This window comes from Terrapene carolina, unplaced genomic scaffold (assembly GCF_002925995.2).
Source record: "Terrapene carolina triunguis isolate 2854851 unplaced genomic scaffold, T_m_triunguis-2.0 Scaffold42, whole genome shotgun sequence".
Classification (NCBI taxonomy): domain Eukaryota; kingdom Metazoa; phylum Chordata; order Testudines; family Emydidae; genus Terrapene; species Terrapene triunguis.
In genome coordinates, this window is record NW_020664393.1 from 28,322,390 (window position 1) to 28,340,170 (window position 17,781).

The following is a 17,781-nucleotide window of genomic DNA, read 5'->3' on the forward strand; positions in this document are numbered from 1 at the left end:
TGCTGGGGGGAAGGGAATAATTCCCATTTGGGTTTAGTAATTTGAAGAGTGCTAACAGCTGAGCTTGAAAAAGTAGCAACCAATTCCTTCCCCCAGCCCAGCCTCACTTAAATGTTTACTTCCATCACTAAATTTCTTTTCTCTACCCCCATGTAGATCCTCCATAAATTCCCTTTCCCCAGAGCCTGCTCACTGCTCTCACATTTGTCTATATTAGACTTACTAGAAAACCATTCCCCCCCAACATCTGCCATTCTGAATGCACATATTTTGGCAAATTCACAGCTTGCATTTTCCTCCCTCTCCACCAGCAAACAGAGTGACATTAAAGAATTCATCGGCATCATCCTTGCTCAGTCCCTGAGAGAAGAGATAGGCCTGGCTCATTATTCTCTGACTTTTAGCAAACACCAGAGAAAATAGCTTCTAAAAATGCCTGCTGTCACCAACCTTGAGCTGCACCTAGAAAAGCATTGAAAGCCAAGGCAGCACTCCCTGGAGCATAGATGTCCCTTACATGGAATACTGTTCAGACAGACAGCACGCTTGCTCTTCAAGGGAAGTGACACACCTGAAGTACAACCACCCTTCTCTTTATAATAATGTTCAGCATCCTCAACAATAATCTCTAGTAATTACTACTGCTGGAAAACGACCAATACCAGATGCTTTAATAGCAACCCTCCATTAGGCAGATGTGGGACAATCTGCCCTCAAACAGATCTTCTCTTGATCTCTAACTATTAGAGACTGGGTTAAACTCTGCAGCAGGAGGTTTAATATCATTTCCAAAACAATGTTATAGTTAATTATAACAAATTAATATTCTTGATGTCTGTATAAATAGCCAATTCCTTTTTAAATCGTATTAAGACCTTGACATCAACAACTTTCTGTGGTAGTAAGTTCCATGGTTTAATTATACATATCAAAATCACTTTCTTTAGTCAGTTTTTGAGTTTTCCACCTTTTAATTTCCACTCAAGGTCCCTTTTCTCTTTTGTTATCAGAAAGGGAGAACAGAAATTACTGAGTCTAGCTTCTCTACACCATTCACTATTTTATATATTTTTATCATGTCCCCTCTTATTCCTCTCCACTTTAAGGTGAACAATCCCAGTCTTCTCAATCTCTTCAAATGTGAGATTTTCATGCCCTTGATTGTTGTCACCTTCTCTGAACCCCCTCTAATTCTGCATTATCCTCTTTAAGATAGGGTGAGCAGCAAAGTACAGTCTCCAGATGAGGCTGCATTGTTGATGTATATAAAAGCATAATATTTTTGTTTCAGTCACCATCCCATTCCTTATGCAACATAACATCTTGTTTGCTTTTTTGACCACAGCAGCACATTGAGCAGAGATCTTTATTGAGTTCTCCACAACACCCAGCTCCCTTTCTTGAGCAGATACAGTTAATTTGCCCAATCATGCTAACCATTCACCTAGCTTGTTTAGTTGCGTCTGAAGTTCACCACACTCCTATCTGATCCTGACTAATTTAAATAACTTTATGCCATCTGAAAATTTTGCTACCTCGCTACTCATCGCTCTTCCAGTTCATTAATATATTTAGGTTTGGAAGGATGAGATTTTTTTAGTCGCTGTCAGTAAACATCAATTTCACCATACACACAACAAACCAAAATATATATATTTCCATCAATAATATAGATGAAGTAAAAAAGTTGCTGCTAGAGAATTTATTAAAGTTTTATTTAAGGATTTTACTTTGTATATTTTGACATTCAATGTTGACAATATGTTTTCTCAGCTATAAAGCATGAACTCTTTGAATCTCAATGTCTATTGTCATTAAATAATTGTCTGACCCACACTACTGATCCTCCCAAAATTTCCTGCAACTGTGAAAATTTAAATTGATAAAAATACAAAAAAAATCTTAGAAATAAATACCGATGTTATGTCAAAAAAATTTTTTTTAATCAAATTATTCCAAGCTTAATTGTATTAAACATGAGGACCTAATACATAACCTTTTACAATGATGAAAAATTACAAATTAATCCTACTCTTTGCTTGCTGTCTTCAACCCAGTTTTTAATCCATGACAATACTTTGTCTCTCACCCCATAACTACTTAACTTCTTTACTAGCCTCTTGTCTTGACCGTTGTTAAAGACCTTTTGGTAGTCTAAATAAATTTAGTAAATGCTCTCTTATCCACTGACAGATTCAAAGAATTCTAACAGATTAGAGAGAATTTTATTTTGCAGAATCTCTGTTGGTTAGACCCGATCATATCATGATCTTCCAGATGTTTTGTTATTCTGTTTTTAATTATCATTTGAAACAATTTGACAGACACGGATGTAGGGTTTACTAGTCTACATTCTCTGGATCAACATTGGAGCCCTTTCAAATATAATCACAATAATTTCTGCTTCTCTACTGCATCTCAGCATGTATTTTAGAAACTAGCAGCAGACCAAACAAGCCAATTGTACCTCAGTTGCTCCTAGTATTCTTCCTCAACTATAATATTAAGTATTGAATCTAAAAGATGAAACATGCATAAAAAGTCAAGGAAAAATTGCTCAGATGGTTTTCAATATTGTATGATTTTGTGGGACAACTATCTATAAAAATTAGACACTCAAAACACATCAGTTTTAACTGTAGTGAAATTTATTAAAAGGTTTAAATATTACATATTCCATACATTGAATATAATTTCAAAAACTAAGATTTTTATTCACTAATATCCATAGAAGACAAAAAATGATATTGCATACTTCTGAAAATATTTTGCCCTTCAGATGTTTTCAGTCTTACAGTTATCTAGACTACATTCATTAAATATTTACTTAAGAAGAGCTGAAATATCAGATTTCAGGTTTTGAGACCTTTATTAGATATGTCTGTACAATGCTAGCTGATAACTGTCATACGGTATTTTACACCCACATTACAGCAGCTACTTGTTTTTATTATCAGATACAAACCTTTAAAAAAAAAAAAACCTTTAAACTATTACCTATGTTAATGCAATAAAAAAAACAAAGGAACCGAAGCAAGCCCTAACCTTTTATGCACGATGGTACATAATTTCCCTATGAACGGCTTTCCTCATGGAATGATTACACTGGTCTACAATTTTTGAGAAGTCGTCTGCTTCAGAGATAAAATGTGCTATTTATTATGTATTTTGATGTGCTGAATTCAAATATGACAATTAAAACAACTGATTGGCTACTGTTTCTAAGATATTTAAGATTTTACATTTTATGTCTATGTATATTGTGTAGATAGTAGAGTTTTAATCAAATTGTAAACTTAGGTCTTTTCATGTGTTTATGGTTGCTTTACATGATAATATTTCATCTGTCCTGTTTATGTAACACTTTAAAAATCAGCAAAAGGGTTATATAAATAACATTTATTATGAAACAAAAGGCAAAAAACTTATGTACATAGTTTAGTCCTATTCAGTGTCTACTCGGCGCTTTTTGGCTTGTCTCTTGTATTCATTAAATGGAGCATCTCTTGTCACTGTCCAGCAATAGTCTGCAAGCATTGATGGGCTCCATTTGCCCTGATAGCGTTTCTCCATTGTTGCAATGTCCTGGTGAAATCACTCGCCGTGCTCGTCGCTCACTGCTCCGCAGTTCGGTGGAAAAAAATCTAGATGAGAGTGCAAAAAATGTATCTTTAGTGACATGTTGCAACCAAGGTTTTTGTATGCCTTCAGGAGGTTTTCCACCAACAACCTGTAGTTGTCTGCCTTGTTGTTTCCGAGAAAATTTATTGCCACTAACTGGAAGGCTTTCCATGCCGTCTTTTCCTTGCCACGCAGTGCATGGTCAAATGCATCATCTCGAAGAAGTTCACGAATCTGAGGACCAACAAAGACACCTTCCTTTATCTTAGCTTCACTTAACCTTGGAAATTTTCCACGGAGGTACTTGAAAGCTGCTTGTGTTTTGTCAATGGCCTTGACAAAGTTCTTCATCAGACCCAGCTTGATGTGTAAGGGTGGTAACAAAATCTTCCTTGATTCAACAAGTGGTGGCTGCTGAACACTTTTCCTCCCAGGCTCCAATGACTGTCGGAGTGGCCAATCTTTCTTGATGTAGTAGGAATCTCTTGCACGACTATCCCATTCGCAGAGAAAACAGCAGTACTTTGTGTATCCAGTCTGCAGACCAAGCAAGAGAGCAACAACCTTCAAATCGCCACAAAGCTCCCACTGATGTTGGTCATAGTTTATGCACCTCAAAAGTTGTTTCATGTTGTCATAGGTTTCTTTCATATGGACTGCATGACCAACTGGAATTGATGGCAAAACATTGCCATTATGCAGTAAAACAGCTTTAAGACTCGACTTCGATGAATCAATGAACAGTCTCCACTCATCTGGATCGTGAACGATGTTGAGGGCTGCCATCACACCATCGATGTTGTTGCAGGCTACAAGATCACCTTCCATGAAAAAGAATGGGACAAGATCCTTTTGACGGTCACGGAACATGGAAACCCTAACATCACCTGCCAGGAGATTCCACTGCTGTAGTCTGGAGCCCAACAGCTCTGCCTTACTCTTGGGTAGTTCCAAATCCCTGACGAGGTCATTCAGTTCACCTTGTGTTATGAGGTGTGGTTCAGAGGAGGAGGATGGGAGAAAATGTGGATCCTGTGACATTGATGGTTCAGGACCAGAAGTTTCATCCTCTTCCTCTTCCTCGTCTGACTCAAGTGAGAATGATTCTGGTGCATCAGGAACCGGCAGTCATTCTCCGTGGGGTACTGGGCGTATAGCTGATGGAATGTTTGGATAATGAACAGTCCACTTTTTCTTCTTTGACACACCTTTCCCAACTGGAGGCACCATGCAGAAGTAACAATTGCTGGTATGATCTTTTGGCTCTCTCCAAATCATTGGCACTGCAAAAGGCATAGATTTCCTTTTCCTGTTCAACCACTGGCGAAGATTTGTTGCACAAGTGTTGCAGCATATGTGTGGGGCCCACCTCTTGTCCTGATCTCCAATTTTGCAGCCAAAAGAAAGGTGATAGGCTTTCTTAACCATAGTGGTTATACTGCGCTTTTGTGATGCAAAAGTCACTTCACCACAAACATAGCAGAAGTTATCTGCACTGTTCACACAAGTACGAGGCATCTCTGCTCACTTTGGCTAAACAGAAATGTGTCCCTTTGCAAAATCAAAGACTGACAAATAAGAGAGCACGACACTCTATGATTTCTAGAGCTGATAGAGGGCAATTTGTTCAGCAGAGTGATGTAAGCTTCGTTATGATTGCATCATCCATGACTTCTAGGAATAACATGATGCAATTCATATCATGTATGACGCAATACCAGCTTCAGATTGCATCAGTCATTGTTTTGCCTAAAAAGCAAGTACTGTCCAAACCCAGTCATAGATTTATTCATAGATCCAGTCAAAGATGTATTTTAGTCATTTCTGGTTTAAATTGAGATCCCTTCCCTTTATAACTCACTTATCCTCCGCCATTCCCAAGTCAAGGGTCATATATACTGACCCAATAGCATATCTTGAGAACTAGAGCCAATCAACAATTTTAAGCATCATTTTCGTTCTCAGTGACCCCGAATTAGTAAAGTTTGACTACATTTATTTCAGAAGCATTTTGGCTGTAGAGCAGTGTTATTAAATCCTAAATGCAATATCATTGTTGTAACCTCCTAAACCAGGTAAACAACATCCATAATAAAAGCCAAAAAGGGCTGTAACAAAACTAATAATTTAGGGAGTTCTTGGTCTGTGCCTCAGTTTCCCCAAGAGGTGCATTCATATTGTTCTTTCTCTTTCCTCTTTTGCTTTGTTAACACAACCAAGCAGTAATAGCAAAAGCCCAGGAAAACCCCAAACAAAAGTGGTGGAACCGCTCTTGCTGCTTCAGGCCTGCAAAATTTATTAATATAATATAATGTATATATAGTAGCGCAGATCTATAAAAATCTGCGGGTGTCCAACGCTTTTGTCCTCCTTTGTTAATTTTAGCACTGTTCAAAATTAGCCATGGTAAAAAAAAGGTCAATTATCCACTGGCAGGGGGGCAACTGTGGCTTAGCATCCTAAAAACGTGGCATCACATATTACCTGAGTATTTTTCCAGGGGCGGCCCCCTGCCAAAAGCCTCAGGTCCCCTGGCCCTGCGTATCCCTCCCCAATTAAATCCCAAATGGAATTAACCCAAAAGGGCCCCTGCTATAAAAATCCAACCAGGCCTTTAAAAAGGCTGCCTCTAAAACTGGGTGGCCCATCGCAACATATAAAAGCTGGTGCCTCCCCACTAACATGGCTAAGCAGTATGTGCTGACTACAACTTCTAACTATCAGCACATATAAATTGCAAAGGGCAACACTTAGCAGCTGTGGCTTATAAAGCCCCCTCAAATAAAATATAAAAAAAAGGTACTGCCAGGTCACTTTTATAAAAAAAAACAACACATCTGCAAAAAAAAAAAAAAAAGCATCAAAATATGCCCCCACTAAGGCCCATGTGTTTACCAATACCTCTGCGTGTGTTTAAAAAACCACCTACCCCAGGGTGTCCCTTAATTTGCTGTTACACTCTCAGGCACAACACTTCTGCAATGCATTGGCCCGCAGTTATGCAAAGTATGGTTAATATCTCTAATTATGTTGTGTTTAATTTTTCATAAATTACACCCAATGTGTTCCTGCCCTTCACACACACACAAAAACAACTCACATATTCCAAACAAATGCCTCCTCCTTTACAGTGTGGCAGCACACGTTTAATCTAAAAAAAGCTGCCTTTGTCACAGCCATCCAAATGGGGCATCTATGCCAACAAAAAAACATGTTATGCTATGTTACTAATAAAGCCAGAAGCCACTACTGGCTAGTGTATGCAATTGTTGCTGCCCTAACCTTTTTGTTTGTGCTATCTTGCTGTTTATGTAAAAAACCAACAGTAACCCTAGCCACCATGTCCGAGGGAGGGTAAAAACCTAAATGGTGACCCCTCACAACAAAATGTTGACTCGGGGTCAAGGGGGGAATGTCACAACCCAGGGGCCCCCCTCCCTCAGGGGGTCCCCTGGGGAGGCAGATCAGCATTGCATGTTGCTAACACTGTTGCAAGCATCGCAAGGCATTTTGGGAAGGGTTAAAGGTGTAAGTGTGGAATGAAAGGTTTCTTTACAGGTGAGGAAAGGCCAGAGGGGGAGAAAAAAAAAAAACAAAAAAAAAAAAACAGGTTAACTTGATGTTCCAGCTACACCCGAAGATAAGGAGCTGACTCCAGCCCAAGGCCATTGCACACACTCTGCTACCTGCCAAGAAAGAATTGGGGGAGTCCACCCCTCCCCCAACCAGCCATGAGAAAGGAAAGTGGCTGAATAAATTGCAGGGACCGCGAAAAGGAATAAAACAACAAGGAAAAAATAACTAACTATCTCACAGCCACCAGTGTGTTTTGGGGAAAGCTGAAAAGGCCACAAAAAAACAGTTTGGACTGGTACAAAAAGCACCAGGAACAGAGGGCCCTAAACAAAAACACCCCCAAAAGAACCCATGACTAGTGTAGCCCTACTCTGAAGAATCTTAAGTAACAATTGTCTTCTTACTCAACAGCTCTATTCTTGGTGTTTGTTCATAATTAAGGCTAAGATTTTGTCACCGTTATTTTTAGTAAAAGTCATGGACAGGTCACGGGCAATACACAAAAATTCACGGAGCCCATGACCTAGCCCTAGATAACCTGGCTGCAGCCCCCGGTGGAAGCCATTGGGCTGGGGTGCAACAGGTGCATAGCCCCAGCTCTGGAGCTGGCTGCAGCCAGGGAGGGGGTTCAGCATCCTACACATGGGGCTGGAGTGCATGACCCTGGCTGCAGCACAGCCTCTGGCAGAAGCTGCAGGGCTGGGGCACAGTGGGGAGTGTGCAGCCCCAGCTCTGGAGCTGGCTACAGCTTAGGAAGCCAGTGGAAGCCGCGGGACAGGGGAGCACAGCCCAGCTGCAGTCCCTCCACCCCCCCGCAAACCACAGGTCAGGGGCTGCAGGGTCCTGATTCCAGCAGGGAAGGGGCACACAGTCCTGCCTCTAGCCCATTTGTCGTCTTACTCAACAGCTCTATTCTTCGGAGGTCTGGTAAAGTCACGGAATCCGTGAATGCCATGACCTCTGTGACTAAATAGTCACCTTATTCATAATGCCCCTCTGCCATGTACATTGGCCAAACCGCAAATACACAAAAGAATTAATGGACACAAATCTGACATCAGGAATCATAACATTCAAAACCCAGTAGGAGAACATTTTAACCTGTCTGGTCATTCAATGACAGACCTGCAGGTGGCAATTTTGCAACAAAAAAGTTTCAAAAACAGACTCCAACGAGAAACTGCTGAGCTTGAATTGATATGCAAATTAGATACAATCAATTTAGGCTTAAATAGAGACCGAGAATGGCTGAGCCATCACAAACATTGAATCTATCTCCCCATGTAAGTACTCTCACACTTCTTTTCAAACTGTCTGTACTGGGCTATCTTGATTATCACTTCAAAAGTTTTTTTTCCCCTCTTACTTAATTGGCCTCTCAGAGTTGGTAAGACAACTCCCACCTTTTCATGCTCTCTGTATGTGTATATATATCTCCTCAATATATGTTCCATTCTATGCATCCAAAGAAGTGGGCTGTAGCCCATGAAAGCTTATGCTCAAATAAATTTGTTAGTCTCTAAGGTGCCACAAGTACTCCTGTTCTTATTCATAATATTTACTTACCATGGTGAAAAAGTGTGTACTACATCAGGGTTCTCAACCTTTTTTTTCTGAGCCCCACTCCCCCCCGCCCCAACATGTTATAAAAACTCAATGGCCCAGCTGTGCTGCAACAACTTTTTTATGCATAGGAAAACCAGAGCCGGTGTTAGGGCAAGCAAGACTACGGCCCAAGGCCCCACACCACAAGGGGCCCCGCAAAGCTAAGTTCCTCAGGCTTCAACTTCAGCCTCAGGTGGCAGGGTTCAGGACCCTAGGCTTCAGCCCCACATGGTGAGGCTTCGGCTTTCTGCCTTGGGCCCCAGTGAATCGAACACTAGCCCTGCTTGGCGGTCCCCCTGAAACCTGTTTGCAGCCCTCCAGGGGGCCCCAGACCCCGGGTTGAGAACCACTGTACTACATTTTGTTCCTACTAACGCTGCAGATCCCAATACATCTGTGAAAATGGAAGTCAGAATCTGTTCTGTTTCAGGAATCAACTATTATCCAAGTTCAGTTCTCGGTGCAGTGCGAGACAATACAATTTTGGGTTTACTCCCCAGGCAGGAATGCACTGGAGTGCTGGGCAATTCCTTAGCTGAAGCCTTCCCATGCAGTACTGATTTCAGTGTCTGTGTCTTTCTGCAGCTGGGTGTGTCCCTACCTGTGTGTGAGCTAGAGAAGGCTTGAGGGCCTGGCTTAGCAGGACAGGGTGAGGGGGCCCAGGCTGGTGGAAGAGGTGGGCTCAGTGGTACCCCAATACATCAGGTGGCAGTCGGAAGGGCAGGGCAAGCCGTCACACTGTTATTGAAATTTACAAGAATATTAGTCTCAGAAAAATAGCTTGATCCCAGCACAGAATAGCTAAGGACAGCAGAGGAATGATACAATGTGCATGTGTTCCCACAAACCAATACATAGCTGGCAGGTCTAATTTTAGAAAATGTAAATGGGGGGAGGGCGGGGGAGAATGAGACTGACAGACGTCAGTTAATCCAGAAACCAAAAGGAAAAAGCAATAGAAAACAGAAGATGCAACAACATCGTCATCCTGTGGGACACGTAGACAACACTATTAGCACTGCAGCAGAAACGTACAATACACTAGAGGATCACTCAACTCTCTCAACACCTTCCAGTAACTAAACCCACCTGCATGGGTACAGAAGTAGTATTAGGCTTAAAGTGATCAGCAAATATTATTAGGGAAAAAATGGTAACGTTCAATGACTCCATAAAGCTAAGCATACAAGTATCTTATTAAATTCCTTATCCACATAGAGACATCTAAATGAAGAGTGTTACAATCACTAAAATATCTGTTTTAATATTTTTAATCCTTGTACCCGGTCATCTGAATGCTGGGTATGTTTTGAAATTTCCATGTAAATTTAAGATTAAAGTGGCTGAACTTGCTGCTCACAAATATGGAATCTCTCGTTAAAAATGGCTACTATACTGACTCGACTGCACTCGCACTAGCCAGGATCCCAGAGGTTGTGAATAGATGTGGGTCCATACAAATTCTTCCTTAATAACTCTATGCAAGCCTGAGAGCAAAGTAGAGTCAGAGCAGTTGACAGATGAGCGAGACTGAGCTCTGAGTTATCAGTCAAGAGCAGGATTTGCTCAGAGATAACATAAATATAAACAATACTTGTAATGCTCGTAAGACTGTGTTCACCCATGCTTTCTAAGTACTTGATTTAACCCTGTGAGCATCAAAATTTTTGAGCGCAGACCAAGCTACAAGCAATCTATAAAAGTAGGTAGCTTAGTTTTACTTCAAAAAGCTGCTGCCACTTAATCAAATAAGCACCGCCCTACCCGATATAAGCAAGATTTGCAGACCTGCCAGATTTATTGCTTTAGTGCTATTGGGTGTGTACTTCAACATATGAATTTCACTTGGTTCAAATTTTCTGGATTTCAACCAATTAACTAGATCTAGTCAACTAAAAAAAACAAACGCCTACTATAGTAAATGAAATAATCCACTATCAGATAAAACTATGCCTTTAAAAAAACTGAATTGTCCATTTAACTTCATCTTTGCAAAATAGGTTCAGCAGGATCATTTGTGAAATGTTGTTTTAGAAAATGACAGATAGCACAGAGGTTCTCTTTCCATTCAATATTAAATAAAACTGTACAGGTAAGCCCAGGTTCTATTTAGCAAATTACTGTTTAAGGGTTCAATCCCACTGCAACTGAAGTCAATGGGAATTTTTCTATTAATTTCAATAATTTTGGATTGGGCCCTGAAATAGACACACTTACTGTTCACTCGCCTTTCCTGCTCCTAACAGGAAAAGTTTGCTCCACTGAGAAGTCAGTCACTTTGTCTAGATCAGTGGTTCCCAAACTTCAACAACCTGGGAACCCCTTTCACTAAAATGTCAGGTCTCGCAAACCCCCTCCTAAAAATGAATATTTCCGGGGATTTTCTCCTTTACCTGAGTATAAATTATAAAAGCAGTGATCTTGGAAATATAAAATTTGTTGTTATGACATGCTTATTGCACAGTATTTATTATTATTATTTATCATTACAGTATTTTTATTACATTATGAAAACGGCAACACTCTTCCAAGTTATCACTTTTGTAGCTTGTATCAATGTGAATCAGCCTGTTATAAGACAAGGCTCCTATGTTTCATCAAGGAGTATCAGATGTGAAACAACATGAAGGTATTTAAGAAGCCAACTCAAAGAGTTCCTCCTATATAAGCATTCAGGTCTTGAGCAGTCCAGGCAAACAACGCACGTTACAACAAAGCTTAAACTTGTTCTTCATAATAATTTTAAAAACAATACTAGCTGCCTATTTCATTTTAAAAACAGCAAAAAATATCCACCTCCCTTTCCATTTCTTATAAGGAGTCTTGAAGTTTCAATCTCCTCAGTGTGATAGATCTGCTTAGCTCTTGGAAGTCCACCGGCTCCGGGCTGTGCTGCCCAGGGTCCCTAGGGACAGCTCTGTCCGCCATTAGGGAATTTTTTCCCAAAAACCCCCTGTAACATTTTGTGAACCCCAGTTTGGGAACCACTGGTCTAGATCAATTATTTCTATCAGTATGGTGAGGGTTTTGTTACACTAGATGAACAATATGTACGTCAAGTAAAGTGCATAAAAATTACATTTATATGTATAATCATTAATAGTTAAATATGAGAAATAATTCTACTGCAAATGAAAAAGCCCAAGAATTTATAGCTTTATCTGGATATTAAAAATTTATAAATTTAAGAACCCCTCCGACAACCGGAGAAGACTGCTTAGTCCATCCATCACGCCAGCTCCTTTTAGCTTTCCACATAACACAGGCACATTCAACTTCTTCAACAGACCTTTAATTCAATAGCAATTCTATTCCATATGTTCATTATATCCCTATACTATTCTCTACTGTCAATATAGTTAAGTTAGAGAGACAAGGTGGGTGAGGTAATATCTTTAAACTACCAACTTCTGTTGGTGAAAGAGACAAGCTCTCTAGTTACACAGAGCTTTTCTTCAGGTTGGTCCAATAGAAGATATTACCTCACCCACTTTGTTTCTTTAGTATCCTGGGACCAACATGGCTACAACAACACTGCAAACTACAATGAAGTGTCTGTCAGTTCTTCATTATAAACACATATATTCAGGACTCAGCTATCAGTATTTACTACAAGCTGGCACAAAGAAATGTAGCATTTAAAACAACAGGAATGCAAGCACAAAGCTGCCACATTTCAACATTGTATACAAACTTAATATCTCTTAATATCTACATTTTTATTAAGGTGTAAAATCACATCACTACCAAACAATGAAAATGACAGCAGTTTGACATTATAGAAATTATATTTATTTTAAATAAAGTGGCTTTTTCTAGACATGCTGGAGATGTTACTATAAGAGATATGATGATGTATTTAATATGAATTGGACATGCAAGTCCACACAGGTCTAAAATAGCCTTCTGGTTCAATCCTATGGCTTTAATCCATGACAATCACATTGAAGCTATATGGAATCACACTTTGAATTTTGACACAAGTTTACCAACTCAATTAACAGTGTCTTCATTTTTTCATTTTTGCTGGGGTCTTCCTCCTGATTTTGCAATTTTATAACAAATTTCATACTGAAGCAGCAACTGTACTTCTACTAAGGTCTGGTCTACACTTAAAAGTTACATCAACCTAGCTATGCCATTCAGGGTTGTGAAAAATGTTGTGCCCTGAGTGCCGCAGTTCCATTAAATAACCCCTAGTGTAAACACAGGTAGGTCAACAAAAGAATTCTTCCATCAACGTAGCTACCACCTCTCAAAAAGGCAGATTAACTACACCCCTGGAAAAACCCCTTCCATCAACATAGGAATGGTCTATACTACAGACTACTGAGGCACAGCTGCAGCACTGGAGCTGAAGGATACAGTCACATTAAAGTTTATTTTACCATGTTAAAACAAACATTTTAGATTATGAAAGATTTTACATTTCACTATCTGATATTTTTATTGTGGGTTTATTCTCTCAACCTGGATAATGAAATTAAATCAGTTAGTTACACTTTTGTTTACAGTCATGTTCTCTTTCTGGATCTTATTCATCGGCACAGTTCTGCAGTGTCTGAATAGCAAACACTACAGGAACAAAATTGTTTTTAAAAAATCCAGTGGAAGCTTTAAAAAATATCATAGAAACATTCCTATTGTTCTTAGGTTTTACCAACCTTATTTCCTTCTGAAAAACTAAATTATAGATGGAATTTAACCTGAGTATTTCTCTTTACGCTCTGTTAATTTTTGCAATAAAGGAAAACTTGACTCTGTTCTCAACCTTTGTACTCTGATCACTGCAGAACAAGTTCATAGGCTAGTTTATAGCCTAATAAATTCAACTGAATTGTCAGAAATTAGCTCATTCCACAGAAAGTTCTTTACCTTGCATGAGTAAGCCAAGACACTTATTTTAAATAATGACATACGCTTACTCTCACCTTTGACAAAAAAAGTGGGGGTTGATACATTCTATCAATAGCAGTTACCTAAGTAATAAGTAACAAACATCCTTTCATCTAGTCTATTAATTTAGCCATTTCAAGTTTTTACAAGTATCTGGTAATATTAGGATTTACTAGTTAAGAATCCATTGGTCAAGCATGAGTAAGCATCTACAATACATTCTATGCATACGAAGAAGTGGGCTGTAGCCCACGAAAGCTTATGCTCAAATAAATTTGTTAGTCTCTAAGGTGCCACAAGTACTCCTGTTCTTTTTGCAGATACAGACTAACACGGCTGCTACTCTGAAACCTAACATAAGATACACTGTGCATTGTATTCCAAGTAATGGGTGATTAAACTGTGCAGTGAAAGAACATTTTTATTAAACTTTGTTCTGCTTGAAAATTAATGTGGAGATACAGAGCTTAGAAGCCAGCTTTTAGATAGTGTAAATCATTTTTGAGAAAGTGATGAGCATAAAGTAATCAAACCTGCAAAAGGCAAAAAGCTTCAACAGAAAGTATGCTTTTTGCAGTCCTGATTATGTCCTTAGACCAGTTGATACAAAATCTCGCTTTGTGCACACGAGTCTTTACTTTGTATAGTTGTACTGGCACAGAAACGTTTACTCTTTTGAAATGGAGACAACAATAGTACAAATGTCTGTTACAGAATAAGAAAACACCACAAGAAGGAATTTCTGAGTGAGATGATTAAAATGACATTTTCACTGCACTTTATCTGTATGTATGCACAGTAAGAAAGTTCTCACTGTAAGAAGAAGGAAGAAAAAAAAAATCACACTGCCAGGAAAAGTCTACCTTCTTCCAGATGAATCCCTGAGCTCTCCCTTTCAATTGCTTAAATCTTCAAATACATAATTTAGGGGCCCCAGCCTCTTTTAACTACTGTGTAAGAGCTCAGGATGTGTCTGAATACTTGGGACTCATGTGCTAGTTTTGCCCTTCTATTTCTCCTTCCCAATTAATTGGCAAACTGTATGTTTATTTAAAGAAAGGTGTGTGAGGTGAGAGAGCTACTGTACACAACGAAAATGCAAGAGAGAATTAGCTACTCTCCTCCTGACGTTCAACTTCTTTAACCTTCCAATTTTTAAACCTCTCTAGAAAAGCATTTCCTCTATATTGGGTATAACAGGGAATTTCGAGAGTCGCATCTAAGTCAGTCTGATGAATAAAGTTTCTTTTCTACAGCTGCTGGGGTAAGAGACTTGCACCCTATGAATAATGCTCTGGACACGGACACACACAATCTGATTTGGAAACTTTTCTAAGCATCAGCTCACCCAGAAAGTTCCCAGAACCTCTCACTCCCTTCCCAGCCCGACACGCTGCGCGCCCCTGGGTCCGGCTAACGCTTCCCCGAGGCTGTTCCCAGCACGACGCCCTGCCGGGCCGCTTTACATCGCCTGCGTGTGTTTGGCCCCAGCATTTCTCCCCCGACAGGTGCGCGCCCCCAGCTCTCCCCGGCAGCCGGGCTCCAGCTGCGACCACCCCGCAGTGGTCGGGGGCCGGCTCGCGGCCGGCACGCAGTCAGCGGAGCGGCCCAGGCGAGCCGGGCACCGGGAGAGGGGGCAGAAGAGACCCCGAGGCAGCGGCCAGCGGGAGCCGGAGCCCAGGGCCCCAGGGCGGGGGAGTGGTGGGGACCAGGGACCCCAGTGGGCCGGGGTGGCCCCAGGGCCTGCCTGGGAGGGCAGAAGAGCCCGGGACGGGGGTGGCGAGCCGAGGACCCAGGGCCTGCCGCGGAGCTCTCCTGCCCGGGCAGCCTGGCCCCGGCCGGCCGCTGCTGCGCCGCGCTGCCCCGGTTACCTGCCGCCGCCGCGCTCTGTCCCCAGCTGATGCCGCCGCGGCCCCTGCGCTGCTGCAGCCCCGCCCCGGAGCAGAGTCCAGGGAGGTGCCGCAGACGTCAGCGGTACGGAGGGGGAGGCGCGGCTCGACCCGGCCCAGAGCGCCCGTCACGGGGACTCCCCCGCCCCGCCGCCTGTCTGCGGCTCATCACGGCCCCGGTCCTCTTCTCCGCCGGCCGGGGCCCTCCCCCACCGCTGAGAACCCGGCTTGGTGGACCCGCTCCGCGACACTAAAACGGCCCTGAGAGTGGGGCTGAGTCCGGGCGCTCCAGGCATCGGCCTGGTTACCTGCAACCCCTGGGCCCTGCTCGAGCCTGTCCTGACTGTCAGGGGGGAAATGACCCTCCCTGTGTCACCCTTTAGCCCTGGTTCCTACTCCTGGCTCAGGCTCTGCCTTGCTTTGTGACCCAGTGTCTGGCCAGGGAGTTGAGGGGGTGGGGGTTACCTCCACCCAGCTAAGTGCTAACATCCTGCTGGTGTAGCGATCACTGGTTATTTGCAACAGGAGTGGAAATGGCATGGAAACGCCAGTTGCAAACAGCACGTGTACATTGCGCTGGGAGGTGTGATTATATCAGGTGTAAACATACCCAAGACAGCTTGAATCTAGCTGGTTCTGTAGTGAAGTCAGGGCACAATGGGCATTGGCCTGGGCTGACCACACATTTAATTCAGTATCCACAGTACAAAAGATTATGAACATGCCTTTGTCTACACTTGAAAGTTAATTTGGACTAAGGTAGTGTGGGATTTCTAATTGCAATAGTTATTGCTGAATAACTGCATGTGTGGACATACTTATTCTGGAATAAGAGTTTTATTACTGTTTAGCCTTTGTAAATTCTTCACAGCAGGGACTGTCTCTTAGGTCTGGTCTACACACAGTTTTTGTACTGATCAATTTACAGATGTGATTTTTTTTTTAATCAGTGTCATTATATTGGTACAACCCTCCTCTCACCCTGCCAGTCTGGATGCAATTATACCAGTATAAATGTGTGTTTACAAGTATGGCTTATTCCCATCCCAGAATGGAAATTAATAAGCCATACTTGTATAAACATATTTTTACCAATATAACTACATCCACATTAGGGACATTGTGCCATGCTGACTATACCAATATAGGCTATAGTTAAAGCAGTTCAACTTTGTTTTGTAGGCAAGGCCTTATTGAGTGTTGGTACAGTGCCTAACACAATGGGGCTCTGATTCTCAGTTGGAGTCGCTAGACACTATTGTAATACAAACAATAATTTAAATGATTAAAATTGAACAATTAAAATACATATTTTTCTTTTGACTATTTATTCCTTTGTTTACTATTTGCTTTTTGCTCAGCTCCGTCATTGAAATTTACCAGACACTTCACTTTGCAGTCAATTTCAACTCAATTTCAGTTGAAATTCAGACACACTAATACAAGGTTGCAACATTTAGACTGAAAATATTTCAGTTTCAGTATTTCTTAATCTTTTAAAGATTTTATTGAATCTTTTAAAATTAACTATTATTTTTTTTAAAATGAAAATAAATGTGGGGACTCAACTACTTGGCTGTGTTCCTTTAATGTGAAAGATTTGTTTACTAGTTTCCATACATAAGAGGCGATAGAAGTGCTACTTATTCCTTAATATCTCCAAGAGCTAGCCTTTTCTTTCCCTTCCCCAGCCAGATCTCTTATTCAGGCCCTCGATTATATATTCTGCCTTGACTCCTAAAACATCCTGTTTTCTGAAATTCCCAAAACACACACTGCCCCACTTCACACAAGATGTAACCACTAAAATCATTTTCCTCGCCTGCCCATGTGATCATGTCACTCCTGTCTTTGAATGTCTCCCCTGGCTCCCCATATGTGATTGCATCAGATTTAAACTTCTTTTCTCCACCTTGAAAGCCCTACATAATTCTGCCCCTCCCTAATTGAGTTTTGTGTTGCTTCCTTGCCCTCCATTCCAACCTTCTCAACTTTGTCCACTCATTCATCAGCTTCTCCCACAATCACCTCCATGCCCTCTTCTACACAGTGCTATGTGAATAACATGACCAGCCTGAGCTTATTCTCCAAACCTGTACATTGTCCTCCCTAAGTCCCTCAAAAACCCACTTCTATTATACTGCTAGAGAGAGTCTCATTAATTTGTATCTAATAATCTGCTATTCTCTTTCTA

The 17,781-nt window shown here is 41.2% G+C and overlaps 1 protein-coding gene across 3 annotated transcripts in view; it reads right to left on the reverse strand.

Annotated features, from left to right (window-relative positions):
• Positions 1 to 15,632, reverse strand: part of MYO6 (myosin VI) — a 165,825-nt gene extending 150,193 nt beyond the window's left edge. For all 3 annotated transcript variants that reach the window (XM_026654567.2, XM_026654564.2, XM_024193955.2), the window contains exon 1: positions 15,570 to 15,632. The gene's annotated coding sequence lies outside the window, so the exon portion shown is untranslated. The remainder of the gene's footprint in view (positions 1 to 15,569) is intronic.
• Positions 15,633 to 17,781: the final 2,149 nt, after the last annotated feature.